The sequence below is a fragment of the Mixophyes fleayi genome, chromosome 7 (genome assembly GCF_038048845.1).
Source record: "Mixophyes fleayi isolate aMixFle1 chromosome 7, aMixFle1.hap1, whole genome shotgun sequence".
Classification (NCBI taxonomy): Eukaryota; Metazoa; Chordata; class Amphibia; order Anura; family Limnodynastidae; genus Mixophyes; species Mixophyes fleayi.
The window spans coordinates 52169932-52186080 of NC_134408.1; positions in this window are offsets into that span (position 1 = coordinate 52169932).

The window sequence follows — 16149 nt, forward strand, 5'->3', positions numbered from 1 at the left end:
TCAAGTGGGGTGCCAAATAGTAGAATTTGATATCTGAAAATACCCTGCCTCCCTGGGCCCTGGGTTTCTTGAGTACTGTCACAGAGATTGTAGGGGGCTTACCCTGCCAGACAAACTGTAGGAAGAATAAATGCAAATTCCGAAATATGGAATTTGGCACTTTCATAGCGGAGATCTAGAAGAGATATAGCAGTTAGGGGACCAGATTCATCTTAATAGTGATGATCCTCTTCAGCCATGATATGATATAGCTCCACTACACCTCAAGGTCCTTTTTAATTCTAGCCATGAGGCGGGGGGAAATTTTCTAGATGTAGACTGTCATAGGAAGAGGTGATATAGGCTTTGTGATACTTGACCTTGTGTGACTGCCAGGGCAGGGCAAAATTACTTTGTAGGTTAGCTTTGAGGGGTAGGGAGGCATGGAGGCCTCTGACTTAGAGAAGTTAATTTTGTAGCCTAACAGAGAGCCATACTCATCCATGGGTCTGTACAGGGTGGGCTGGTTGTCTTGGGCATTCGTGAGGGAGAGCAACCAGCAAAGGGGATATCATAAATTCTAGTGGCTTCACCTCCCCACCTGTTATCGTAGCCATCTGCCAGATCATTGCTGCCAGGGGCTCTATAACTAGCATGAAAACTAGGGCCGATAGGGGGCAACCCAGCCTCGTCAGACCCTGGCTGATGGGGAGTTATACAGTGCCGATACACCTTCAAAGGATGAAACATAAAGTCCCATGAAATCCGGTCGAATGCCTTCTCAGCGTCCAGGGAGAGCAATATAGTTGGGAGACGACTATGGTTGATAATTGGAACCAGATCTATCGCTCGATGTGTGCTATCTCTGGCCTGGCGGTCTGGGTTAAACCCCACCTGATCACAATGGATCAGATCCGGAAGGACTCTATTCAAGTAGGTAGCCAGGATCTTGGCACATATGTTAGCAACTCAAATGTAATAAGGGAAGTAAAGAGGGTTTAAATCTCTTTTCATCAATCCCACACCAACCCCTCAATCCACCATTACTGCCAAAGATCTTGCTTCCTACTTCAAAGATAAGATTGATCACTGCTAAATGTTTCGGTCAATATTCACTTCTAATTCACCTTAACCCTACTGATATATTAGAATCTACTCACTTGTCATACTAACACTGCATCCTATAGGTCTTCAATGCACTCTTGAATATTGGGTCTCTTCCTTCTTATCAATCGACTTATTTAGTGTTCATTTTGTTGGATCTATTTCCTCTTTGTTTCCCCTATTTAGTTGGAATAACACAAGGCTCAGTCCTAGGCCATCTGGTATTCTGTATGTATACCAGTGCTCTTGGAGAAGAAATATGCTCCTTGGAAGTTCAGTATCATCTATATGCAGATGACACCCACTGTATGTATCCCTTCCAGAGTTATCACCATTTCTATTAGCCCAATCATCTTGGATGTCCTTTTTCACTGCTTCAAACTCAATCTTTAAAAAACTGAGCTAATAATCTTCCCACAGTCAACATAAGCTATCAATCTGGCAACATATCTGTTGACAACAGGAACAGAAATCCTACCCCTCAAGCTTGCTGCTTAGGTATGTTCCTTGATTCAGAATTCTACTTTGTTCCCGTATCCAATTTCTGTTGCATGCATATAAGAAACATTTACAAATTATGCACATATTTCAAACAAAGCACTAAAAAACCTGTAATTTATGCACTTATAATCTTTCACATTTACTATTGGAAATTGCTTCTTACTAGTTGCCACTAAACATATCACCCATACAATCTTTTCTGAATGCAGTAGCTAGATTAAATTCTTCCTCAAAACATTCCTCTACTGCTTTTCCACTCTCAGTCCTTACATTGATTACCAGATCCTACATAAAATACCTCTACAAACATAGTAAGCCATTTCACAAAATTGCAACAACATATATCTTTATCTGAAAATCTCTCCCTTCTACATCCTCCACTCTGGCCAAGACCTACACTTCTCACCTTGCTCATTACTTGCCCTAGTCTCACTTGCAGGACTAACTCTATGGATTTCCCTCCATTGTACAACAAGACTTTCCTCTAGCCTGCAAACCCTTCAAGAATTTCCTAAAAGTTCACCTCTTTTGGCAAGCTTATCAAATTCCCAAACCACCACAAGTCTCCACAAGTTTTTCTACTTTATTTGCTTTATTACCACTGTTTTAAAACAGGAGCTGATAGTGGTCCTCTGGGACTGAAGTTGAGAAACCTGTACAGCAATTCTGAGATATTCTTACAGCTGTATGCTCTCGTTACATATTACAAAGGATTGATTGCTCATCTATATATAACTATTTAAGAGTTGATCCACTCTTAATACCCCACAAATCCTGTTTTGTCTAAGGGTCACTCTTCCATGCTCATCCTCATGGACCTCTATACCACTTTCAACATTGTTGACCACATTCTTCTGCACACTCTTCGTTACATTGGTCTTCTTTTGCTCTGTTTTCCCCTGGTTCACTTCCTACCCCTGCAACTACTTCTTCTCTGTCACCAAGCCTCTGCTCATCTTGTTGTACATTTCCTCCCTTGGAGAACTAATAATCTCCAGTACTACACCTAAGCTTTTATTAAAGTAATTCTATCGTTTTCAAATAAGCATTGCATAGGCGATAGTATTGTGTTTCTAACGCACAAAGTGATTTATTTTAGCAGATGTAAATAGTTAACAATTCAATACATGATTGTAATATAATACAGTACAGTACAGCCAATACCAAAAGATAAATACATACCGCTGCAATCGCTGCGCTTCCACGGGTCCCAGTGGACAGTATATCTGTTTACATAACTGTGGTCAGAGTAGACTGAGGCTGGTGGGGGTGCAGCTATGATTATATATACAGTCAGTGTTAAAGAGTGAACAATAGAGATGACGTGGCTTGCTTCTATAGGTCCAGACATCAGATGGGTCCAGGGTAAACAGGTCATAGGCTGGTTCAATCTGGTCCAAGGTGGGGGTAATCTTTCCAGGGGATCTGCTCCTTTCTTCCCGCCAATGCTCCAGTTACATCTTAGTCAATTAGCATTTCATAGCCAGCATCATACAAAGGTTTATTCCCTAACATCAATAACTAAAGTATGCAATGTGCGATCTCTTTGCCGACTGCACCGGACAGCTGCTGATTATTAGGGGTTTAATATGATATCAGACATGACACAATTCCTATGACCTGAACCTTAAATAACACTAAAGTGTGCATATAATCATATTATATAAACTAATAATAAACCAAATACTATCTGCTCATAAATTACAGTGTGACGGAACCAATATGAATATGAATTATATAAATAACTAAATGATGTAATGCGAGTGTGTACGTGCGTATTTTACCATGCGATTGCACCATGCCACGCGTTACGTGACGTACGGATCTGTGTTACGTGGCGTACGGATCGCAATCGCACGGCAAAACAATATTAACCAATATACTTTCGTTCATCCAATTATACGACTTTGACACTTTATACAAAAAAAGAAAGGGAAAGAGGTGTAACTGGGGCACTCCAACATAAGGAGTTAAAATCTCTGAAATTTATTGGTATACATTAAAAGGTAGAACTGAGAGCGAAATATTAAAAAGAATCATATAAACACACAGTGATACAAAATATAAAATGTAAACTATGTTGCAAGGGCTCCAAAAATAAACCAATACACTTATGGAGGCAGCAATGAGCTAAAATAAGCCTAACTGCCCGAAGGGGCTATAATAAGCCTAATGAAATAATTAAGTGTAACTAATCATTGAGCGCCAGTATAATATCGCTTTGAAATGCTCCAAAATAATCACTGGTTATAAGTGAAAGAGGTGTATCTTAATAATTCACTACCATATGGAGCAAAAGAAGCGTGGCAAATGCAAACCCTCACTAGGTAATAATAACTGATCCGGTGGATAAGATAAGAGTAAAAGTCGCAAGTATTGGCATAAAGCATGAGATTGTTCCTTCTGATCGCGGGATTTTGTGAATGGTCCCTGCCTATAATAACTGGGAAGTGATCAGGAGGATATAAATTATATAAAGGAGAGGATTTCGCGAGCCCTGAAACGCCAACGCGCGTTTTGATCGGCTGCTTTCTCAAGGGCCTTGAGACTACTTATAACCACTATAAACCATATCCCACTCCTACCTCCAAGACTTCTTCAATTCCCAATCAACAGGCTCCAAAGTCTTAAAGCCCCCTTAAAAACCTCTTCATCAAAGCATACCAGTCTCCACCTAATTCTATTTTCACTGGGCCAGACTGCTTCTGTTCACATCCTCACCTTACCATGCCACCCCCCTTTGTCTCAGATTTGACACTCCCATAGAATTGTATGTCACAAGCAGGTCCTTTTCTCCTCCATACTTCTTGTCTATTTCAACCTCATCTACCTGTGCATCCTTGTATTAAGACTTTGCATATTCTGTACTATGGTTTTTATTTTGTTTTGCACCTTGCCTATTATTCTTACATAGTATGCTTAATTTGTTGGCATTTTTGCATGTATGCATTTTGAGTGTTCTGTATCTTTATTTCCCCACTCTATAATAATGTGAAATGTCATGAATCATACATAATAAATAAACAATTAAATTAAATTAATAATAAATTCACATGCCTATAATTTAGGAAAGAAACATGTCCTGTTAGAAATAATTAAGAACTGAGTTCAAGACACCTCAGAATGAAGGCATGGACAAGATTGGCATGTGTCTCTAGCCAATACGGCAGTGAGATATGATATAACATAATAAGAAGACAAATGCATGCAAACTGTGAAAGGAAACAACAAAATTAAATCATAGAACTCATTAGAAAGTATAACTAATGCAAACTAATTAGGGCAAAATTTAAATATTACAAACCACATTTACAAATATAAAATAAATATAACATAGAATTGAATAATTTATTTTATCAATGATCATATGATCAATTCTCTATTCAGAAAAATACTATGAAACTCAATGATTCATGATTACAACATTCATGTAACAGCATATATAATGCAGTGCAAAAATAAACTCAAATCAAGTCAGCCATTGTGCAAGCTAAACATTATTTATTGACCTTGTCACAGAGACACAGCAATAGGGTACTGAAAAGCTAATTTAAACAATTGATATTGCAGTTTTATTCATGTAAGTCCTGACTTTGCAATTTGAAGAAGTATTGTTCCCATTACTAGCTAAAAGTGTAGCGATAATGCATGCATACCTATACCTAAATGCTGATTTAACTGCTTTAGTATTAATGTCCTACGTGATGACCCAATTACGGAAATTGTAGTAAGAGAGCAGCATGTGTAATCCATCTACACATTATTCAGTTACTTGGCAAAAGGAATGCTGATCCAGCTGTAGAAACTGAGCATTTGCCCAAACATCAATTTAATCAGAGGGATGCTCTTTTTGGATAGAAGCCTGTTCTGTGTTTTTTTACTATTTTGATTCCTACTGGATTTGGCACCGTTAATGTAAAACAGGCTTGATAAAATGTAGCACAATAATGACAAACCATACCCATCAAATTACATAAACATCTCCTCTTACTTTTATTTAGATATTAATTTATCAGGGATTTTTACTCAAACAAGCATCATTTATTTTATTTGGCAGAACACAGTTGCAAATGGCTTTAATTTTAATAGCTATATTTTCTGATAGTGATAGCAATGTTTTATAATCCTTAAATTATAGAAATTACATTAAGTACAGTATGATAAATTGTATGTATTTAATGGATTTTAATGTAACACTAAGGACAACAATTTGGAAAAATGTATGAACAAGCCCACTTGGAATTTCTCATTTACTTTTCCCTGCAATCCACAGTTAGTTGCTTGAACTGTAGGAGGCAGCTAGGGTTTATTCAGACAAACATATTTCAAGATTTTGCCCACAGCACATTACAAAGGGAAAGTGATATGCGTAAACTGGTCTAAATATTGTGCAAGCATTGGGATCATTAATGTTCAGCTGCTCAGCTGTGTAATCCATGATTATGCCCCAAATGATGGAAAGTCACACATGCACATTTTTACATACTGTATATGTGATCCACGATTTCTACTGCTGCCCATGAGAACAATAGAGGCATGCAGGCACTGGGACCAATGATTTCAATGCCTGCACAATTCTCAAAGCAGTTTCCACTTGCAACGTCTCAAAAATGAGACATAATCTTTTACAACAGATGGTAAGAGGTCTTTACCTTTATAGCGGCTGCCTTTCCTATGTAGCTAGTCGCTCTCGCAGGCACTCGGATTCCCCCAGCTGTTAACTCTAGCGTAGTAAAAGTTTATGTCCGGCTACTGTAGCGCAGAGGTAGGAAGCCAATAACTGTAACTTGACAGGCAGATATCAGTTACAGGCCAAAGGTTGTGTGTCAGTAGAAAGCAAATTAGTCTTGGATAGGCCAAAAGGCCAGGGCAGGCAGCAAGCAGGGAGAATCCAATATGACAAATCCAAAGGTCAAGGGTGATCAGAGTTCAAGCTGGGTCCAAAAATAAGCAAGGGGTCAGAACAGTATTCAATCAGAATTTGGGCAGAGTATCCACAGGAAACTGAAGAAGTTCAGCTAATGTGTGTACAAACCCTATAACCGACAGGGAGGCTAAGCCCCCCCTGCCTTAAATAGTACAAGTAGTCAATCCAAATTTATGGCTGGAACCTGCAATAATCAGATTCAGGAGGCTGTTGATTAATTAACATAGCTGTGTGCATGCATGCCTGGCTGTCAAACCGCTTGACCAGTGTGACAGCAGTGGAGAGAGCATCCCGTTTGACCTGGTATAAGCAGGGACGCTGAAGCTGGATGTTACATCCCGGTCGGTAGGGCGACAGCCATGGCGCGGCCAGAAGAACACACAGGCGAGCCATCATGACTAGCATGCCGGGTTGTGACAAAAATATATTTATCTGATTGATAATAATAATAAATACACTTTACCAGGGGTGTAAATAGAAATTACTGTGTCCCAACATAAATATCTTAAAATTTGCCATTTTCAGATACCCCAATCAGCAATTAGTTTTTGTGTTTTTTTAGCATTCAAAGCTAAAAAATGTGCAAAGCAAGATAAGCAAAAACCCTCACTAACCTGATACTGACTAATACACTATGGGGTATATTTACTAAACTGCGGGTTTTAAAATGTGAAGATGTTGCCTATAGCAAACAATCAGATTCTACTTATCATTTATTTAGTACATTCTACAAAATAACAGCTAGAATCTGATCGGTTTCTATAGACAACATCGCCACTTTTTCAAACCCGCAATTTAGTAAATAAACCCCTATGTCTCTTGACAGGTCTAAAAATAGTTAGGAAAAAAGCATGACTATATCGTTATAGTGTAATACATTTACGGGTATAGTTACTAAACTGCGGGTTTGAAAAATTGGAGATGTTGCCTATAGCAACTGGTCAGATTCTAGCTGGCATTTTGTATAATCTACTAAATAAATGATAACTAGAATCTGATCTGTTGCTATAGGCAACATCTCCACTTTTTGAAACCCGCAGTTTAGTAAATATACACCTTAATGTGTTTTGATGAACAATGACCACTATGACAACATTTTTGTTTGGCCAGGTTATTCTTCTTTGGGTGAATTTATTTATTCACTTTATGGCCTAATGGTATTTGGTTAATCTAGTTTGGTCTTTACACCTAAATTTACAAAATCAACTTTACATTTTACTGTTCATGGGCCCTCTGTCTTCACACATACCTACTACAAGAAAGCGGATACAAACAACTTTATTTTTTCAAATAGCTGCCTTCCAAAAAGATTACTGAACAATATGTCAATTAGTTGCTGTTCTTTTGACTATTAAACTTAAGCTGGGTACACACTACACAGTTTTCATCCAATAATCGGCTAAATCAGCCGACATACGACCGCTCGTTCAAAAGTTGGGTCAGTGTGTACAGTGACACGATGGTCGAAAGTCTGCCCAAATGGACAATTGTCGCCTCATTTGGTTGGTTGTACCGTTTAATATTTCCGTTCCAATCTCGTTTCTGCTGTGTAGTGTGTATAAACTTCCGACCGATCCACAACAGTGAGTATGAAATTACAGTCATTGCTCACGACAACATGGCTGTAAAAAGTCGCTAAAGAGACGTCCGCTCTTCCCTTTATCGTCCTAAACAAGGCTAGTGTGTATGCAGTCCATGGACCGAGCGATCGGACCATCGGTCGCATGTAATATCGCACGGCATAAAAAGTTGGTCAAAATTTCTGTAGTGTGTACCCAGCTTTACAGAGAAAACTGACAGTCATAGAATGCTTACTCATGTGATAAACAAAGAGAACTAAATTTAGGGATGAATGATTTATACTATAAACGATGATGTTATGATGATTTTATTTGTTATTGATTATACTTTGCATTGGACTATAGGGGTATATAAAGAATAATTACTACACATTCTGTAGTAAAGAGATAAGGCTTTAGTAAGCCTTAGATTATATATAAAAAATATAGAAATTATGTTGCTATTTAGCACCAAGTGTTCATCCTAGGTTGACTCCTAAACTGACTTGATTAAAAGCAGTAGCAAGCTTTTAAAAGTTATCGAAGTATCTGGAATGTAAAAGTTGTAAAAACACCCACAGAAAACAAAACATTTCTACTTTGAATAGGAACAAAATCAAGATAGATCAACTAATAACCTACAAGTCTCAGAATGTGATTTATATAATCCAATTCCCTTGTAGTAAACAGTTTATCGGTTGTACTAATAGATACTAAATATATTAGCCAGATAGAGATAGTTGTAGATGAATTATACCTCATTTTTGGAAAGCCACAAAATGGTTCAGGAAGTCTGAATTAGTCAAAACTTTCTAAAATCATTTCTACCTACAGTGGTTTTACAATTCAGAGTACTTGACATTTAACTGATATAAATCAGTACAGCAGATCTATATGAGGTTAAAACAATACTAAAAAACCTTACTCATTCATGCATGCCAAAGAATGAACTGCCATCAATCCTAACCATAATATGAGAAAAGTACAGATGTAAACTGTTCAACAAAGTAACATTTTATAAAAAGCTAAAACTAGAAAACAAAAAGCTGGTCTTTAAAAATAGTCTAATTGTAGTCACAATGAACAAAAACATATTTGTAATTCTATCTTTTTAAGTGATTGCATACTAATTATTATTTATTATTAAATGGCTAAACCACTAAGTGCTAAGTGGTTAGTACTTCTGCCTTACAGCACTGGAGTCATGAGTTCAATTCCTGACCATGGCCTTATCTGTGAGAAGTTTGTATGTTCCCCCCGTGTCTGCGTGGGTTTCCTCCGGATGCTCCGGTTTCCTCCCACACTCCAAAAACATACTGGTAGGTTATTTGGCTGCTAACAAATTGACCCTAGTCTGTGTCTGTGTGTGTGTGTGTGTGTGTGTGTGTGTGTGTTAAGGAATTTAGATTGTAAGCCCCAATGGGGCAGGGACTGATGTGAGTGAGTTCTCTCTACAGCTCTGCGTAATTAATGGCGCTATATAAATAAATGGTGATGATGATGATAATTATTAATTGTACATCAACTGGTCATAATAAATTGCTGTTAACATCCCAGTTTTTATAAACTATTTATTTTGAAATGACAACCTGTAACTAGATAGGAGTAACACTAAAAAGAACAGAACATCGTCAGCATGTCATTTTAAGATTTTAAAAGTATAATATAAAAATAGGCAGGAAAGGATAGGGAAAAAGGAGGGAGGTAAAATGGGAACAGAGCACCTGCCAGGGTAATACCAAAGCCAGAAAGAGAGCTAAAAAATCCAAACCAGGGAGGCACAGCAGGGCACTCCAAGGGGGAGGAAGAATTTAAGATCTGGTCAATAAGGCTATGACTATCCCTCCAAAATTTTAAAATCTTGGGGCATCACCACCAAATATGGATAAAGTCCCCTCTGAGCCCACACCTACTCCAGCACAAAGGTGAGAAAGCGGTAATCATCTTGTTTAACCCCGTTGGCAACAAGTACCATTTGGAATAGATTTTATGAAAGGTTTCCCTAATCAGGGTAAAGATAAAGGCCCTAGAGAATCCATCTCTAATCTTGCTCCACATGTCATCAGCCATCAGGGGGCTAATATATCTTTCCCATTTGAGTTCAAGTCCCAGAGATGATTCTGAAGAGGAAGATCGAAATAAAGCATATAGAATAGAAATTATACCTCTTCTATTAGTAGTGATGCAGCAAAGTCTCTCAATTGGAGCACTAGAGATCTAGGTAGGGGTAATACTGCAAATATTCAAAGACACTAGTCCAGGCCATATTTCTCTGACAAGAATTCCATTTGCCTTTGCTGTAGCCCATCAAGGAAATCATAAACTAATCTTGGACCTCTGGGAAATTTCATCCTGAAATGGCTACAAAAGAGGGAGAGTATGGTAAAAATCAGGGTTATCCCATACAGAGGTTATGTCACGGGCACTAGGAGTTGCTTACCCGAGTTTCACCAGATGGAACTCTGCTAGAGAGGCAGGGTTATGGCACGCACCTCAAAGCAGGCAGGTGAATAATTGGAGCGACACAACAGCAGGAGAGTAGAGATAGTCTGAGGAAGTCAGCGACTTGCAGCTATGGTTAGAGGAAAGTCAGCGACTTGGAGCAGTAAACTGGAGGCTGAAGATAATGTAGACACGAGGAGTGGACGTGGATAGGTGATGGTAGGTAGAGGAGGAGTCAGTGGTCTGCGTACAGCATGTTGTACCACTGTAGTGATGGGAAGAATAGTACTGGTGCAGGTAGGTAGCAGGGTAGTCGGTGGTCTGCGTTCAGCAAGTTGTACCACCGCTATGGTGAGGAGTCTGGTCCAGGTGTAGGTAGGTAATAGGAGAGTCAGTGGTCTGCGTATAGCAAGTTGTACCACCGCTGTGATAGGAGGACTTGTCCAGGTGCGGGTAGGTAGCAGGGAAGTCAGTGGTCTGCTTGCAGCAAGTTGTACCACTGCTGTAGAGGGAGTGAGGACTTGTCCAGGTGCAGGAGAGTGAAGTTGAAAGGCAAACTGTGGCTGTATGGAAACAGCGCGAGTAGAGCAATGTCTTGTGAGGCAGAGATGGAAGGCACAATGAATAGTCTGTATGGAGTAGATGCCTTGCAGTGAGGAGAAGCTGGTCACAGCAGATATGCACAATAATGCTAAGTAGTAGCGTGAGGAGATATCGTAGCTTGAGTGAAAGCTTGTCCTAAATGAAGCAATGCAGTAACACAGTCTATATGGGTACTTGTACCCTGTGCAGCAAACAACAATGGATACAACTGGTATGCGAGCAATAGGCAATAGTCAATAATCAGTAGAGCATACCCAGTTGTGTAGATCCGGAATCAGCTGAGAAGTGAAGCGTTGTAGCGGTATGGGAACCGCCGCTGAGTTGAGCAGGGAGCAGCGTGGAAGCTGAAGCAGGAGTAGAGCTGGAAGCAGTTTGGAAACTGTACACACGAGTAGAGCTGGAAGCAGTTTGGAAACTGCACACAGGAGTAGAGCTGGAAGCAGCTTGGAAACTGCACACAGCAGTAGAGCTGGAAGCAGTTTGGAAACTGCACACAAGAGTAGAGCTGGAAGCAGCTTGGAAACTGCACACAGGAGTAGAGCTGGAAGCAGTTTGGAAACTGCACACACCTATAGAAGTTCACTGGGAGTGAGACTTCAAGATCAGGCCACTACCTAAGGCTGCAGGTGCCTTAAGTAGGGAGGGGTGATTGATCCATCAATCACATTAGTGGTCAGGTGTAGTTGTTAAAGGGACCTGCGCATGCCCAGTGCGACAGGATGGCGGACGGCCGCGGTTCCACACAGGTGTGAGCGGGAAAGATGGAGAACCACGTACCAGAGTGGAGGCACTCACATTCCGGTGAGTGACAGTACCCCCCCTTTTAAAGGTGGGTACAGAACACTTGGAACCGGGTTTGCCCGGAAATTTTTGGTAGCATTTTTTAAGCAGGGCTGGAGTGTTGAGGTCCTCAGCGCGAATCCAGGAGCGTTCTTCTGGACCGAAGCCCTTCCAATGAACGAGGAATCGGAGAGTTCCTCGCGAAATTTTAGCATCCAGGATCTGAGAGATCTCGAACTCCTCTTCTTGATGAATCTGTACTGGTTTAGGTACAGAAGGAGGAGCAGAAAAATGATTGATAACAAGAGGTTTGAGCAGAGAGACATGGAAGGCATTGGAGATCCGGAGGTTCTTTGGTAATAGTAGCTTGAAGCATACTGGATTTATGACTTGAGTGATCTTGTATGGTCCGATGAAGCGTGGCGCAAACTTCATGGACGGAACCTTCAAGCGGATGTTTTTTGTAGAAAGCCATACACGGTCTCCAAGCTTGAGTGGTGGAATGGCTCGCCTCTTTTTATCTGCGAAGAATTTGTATCTGGCTGATGCTTTCCTCAGGGATGATCTCACCTGAGTCCAGATGGTTTTAAAGTTTTGACAAAGTCTCTCCACCGCAGGGACTTGGGTGGGAGGGAGGGCAGGAAACTCTGGGAGAGACGGATGGTGACCGTAAACCACGAAAAAAGGAGTTTTTGTTGAAGACTCATGGTACATGTTATTGTGGGCAAACTCAGCCCACGGGAGTAAATCTACCCAATTATCTTGATTGGCTGAGGATAAGATTCTTATGAAGGTCTCAAGATCTTGATTGACCCTTTCGGTCTGGCTGTTTGATTGGGGATGGTAAGACGATGATAGAGACAGTCGGATACCCAAGTTCTTACAAAGGGCTCGCCAGAATCTGGAGACGAACTGCACTCCTCTATCGGACACAATCTCGGACGGACAGCCGTGAATTTGAAAAATCTCTTTAATAAAATGGTCAGCCAAGGTAGAAGAAGATGGTAATCCGGTGAGAGGGACGAAGTGAACCATCTTGGAGAATCTATCCACCACTACCCAGATGGTATTACATCTCTTGCTAAGAGAAAGTTCGGTGACAAAGTCCATACTTATGTGGGTCCAAGGTTTGGTAGGGATAGGTAGTGGTTGGAGCAATTCCGCTGGTGTTCTGCGGGAAGACTTAAATTGAGAGCAGATCTCACAAGCGGCCACAAATTCTCTGACATCCTTTCTGATAGAAGGCCACCAATAACTCCGGGAAAGGATCTCAAAAGTCTTTCGTTCACCAGAATGTCCAGAGAAGCGTGAAGAATGGTACCATGACAATATTCTCTTGCGTAGAGATGGCGGAACAAAGAGTTCTTCCAAACGGTAGCACATTGGTAGGCGAAGTGGCCAAAGTCACACATTTGGGATCTAGTATAGGATGATCGGACGAATCCAAGATGCTCAATTATGTTGTCTCTCACAGATAAATGTGAGGACATTGAAAACAGAGTCCGAAGGTATAACATTCATCTTAAGGGTGTCCCCGAGACTGTGGATGCCTAAACCATCCTACTGGATGCCTTGGACTCGGATCTCCCACTGGACAGAGCCACAAATCTCTCCGGCCTCGATCAGCCCCAGGCCAACAACCTAGAGATGTCATTCTGAATGCATTACTACCATGTAAAGGAGAAAGTCATGCCGACCACGAATAATCAGGATTCAATCATGTACCGACTGTTAAAACTGTTTCCTAATTTGGCCCCTCTTACCATCCAAAAACATTTGGAGCTCTGAGACACTAACAAGGCCTTACACCACCATGTATACAGATACAGATGGTGTTTCCCATTCCGCCCCCAAGTTTTGTACCCAATCCAGACCCCTATTCACCAAGACCACAGTTTAGGGAGCAGTCTTCTTTGAAAAACTAGGACTCACCACCGACTCCACCCTTTCGCCGGCCCCATCCTTGACATCTCACACTTTGTGAGGCCCCCACAGGCAGAATGGGAAACAGCATGAAACCACCATAGGATGAAACAGCATCCACGGGAGCATTTAACGATTTCACTGCCATAATCGTCCTCTGGACATGGCTGTGCTCTTAGATCCCTAGACTATCACATCGGTAGGACTCACATCACTCTCAAACTCATAAGCTGGCAAGTTTCCGTGGACGACACTAGACATAGACTCCTGAACCCTCCAACTTTTCTGGTTACCATATGTATCTCTCCCATTGTGTCCCACTCTCTCTTATTTTTCTCTTCAGGCACAACATCAACATATCTCCACTGTCAACACAAAGTGGAGAGCATTGCTCTGCATTGTTGTTGAGAATGGACACCTGAACCGCCAACTTACCCATCCCTCCATCACCACCGAGTGACGCTTCCAGTTCAGCACTCACGGTTCTAGTTTTCTTCTACATGTTAAACACTTATGGAAGCTTGTTGCACAGTTCATGTTTTTCTTAATAAATTGAACTGCTCTATGTCATATATCGAAATTACTTCTGTTTTTAGCTATGTTTGTTTGATATTTTCTGCATAACCTGATGACAATGTCTTCTATTATGTCAATGTCGTATACACTGTTAATTTTACAATTGTTGATGCCCCAACCCAACCCCCCTTGTGGGCCTAACACTTTATCACAACCTCTCACCTGGGGGTAAATGTATCAATGTCCGGATTCTTCAACTCCGGCAAGATTGGCGTCTTCAGCGCTTAAATTTAAAGTGGCGCTGCCTTGTAAAGGGAAACTTCCCTTTACAAGGCAGCGCCACTTTAAATTTAAGCGCTGAAGACGCAGATCTCGCCGGAGTTGAAGAATCCGGACATTGATACATTTACCCCCTGGTCTCTCTCAGCCATTCCCCCCTACTCCACATCGTTGCTGCACCCTGTTGCAATAACCCTCCCCTTTCTATAGTTGCGTGTATATAACTTGGTTGAACCATGACCAGCCTCTTACATCCTCTCCTCATTTTCTCCCAGAACTCGCCTTGCCTTCTCCTCTGCTCCCTTCCTATTCTTGCTCACTTTCCTCCTCACGAGATGCTCATCTGACATCTCACTTGTGCATCTTATAATGATCCCTTGCAATCCTGTGGGATATCCTGGCTGGACTCGGAGGAGCCCCTTAGGCTCTCAGTTCTTACCCTCCCGTTGTCATGTCACTTAAACTGCAGTACTTATTATAAATTTCAAAGGGTTAAATACCCTCAGGAAATGCTTCATTCTCCAAGCAGCCCTAAAGAAGTCACATGCAGACATAGTCTTTCTGCATGAAACCCATCTAGCCACACTGCACGTATCCTTCCAAGGCAAACTCTTCTCCCAAATATTATTTACTTTTGCCACCTCTAAGCATAGAGCAGTGGTCATTCTTGTACGCCAGTCAGTGCCACTGGTCATGAGGCATTCAGTTGCGGATCCAGATGGTAGGTTCTTCATCCTAGTTGGCACCCTAGGCCAACTCTCCATCACTCTGGTATGCTGCTAGTCTCCTAATACAGGTCAAATCACTTTCCTCCAAAAGCCTCTTAGCCATATTGATAAACAGGCCGAAGGCCACCTGCTTATGGGGTGATCTTAACCTGGACACATTTCCTGTGACCTAGATCCCGCCTACATCTAGTACCCATCCCTCCCGTCTAGTCAAGTGGTTCATTTGCGTACTTAAGGAATAAAGGAACGCTCCCTCCTAGATGCTTGGCGAGTAATTAGCAGCATTGATAGAGGCTATACATTCTACTTTCTACTCCCACTCCTACTAAGTTTACACTTGTATCAATTATTTTTCCAATGATGAATTGTGACAATAGTTCTAATGACACTAAAATGTCGATGAGCAAAATGCTGATATGTAGAAAAGAGAGGGAATCTCACTGTCGTCATTTTAAGTGACGAAAATCACAGTGACAGCATTTTCTCCTGTCGCCATTTATACCAGCCCTGTCAGAAATGTTTTCTGTCAGTTTTTTGGCATGTCTGTATTTCCTACATGTTGGGATTATTGTGATCACCATTCTAGTGTCACATTCCAATTATTTAAAATACAAAGTTTGGAACATCAGATATATGTATCTACAAGGATTGACATTTTTAAGTGTCTGAAGAATCATAATTTTAACAATTTATGAGTATGACAAAGCTGGATAAAATTTGAAATTTTTGGAACATGATTTTTTACTTATATACTTGCCACATCTAGCAGGATTTTTGTAAATGTTATTATAAATGCAATTTTATTGGT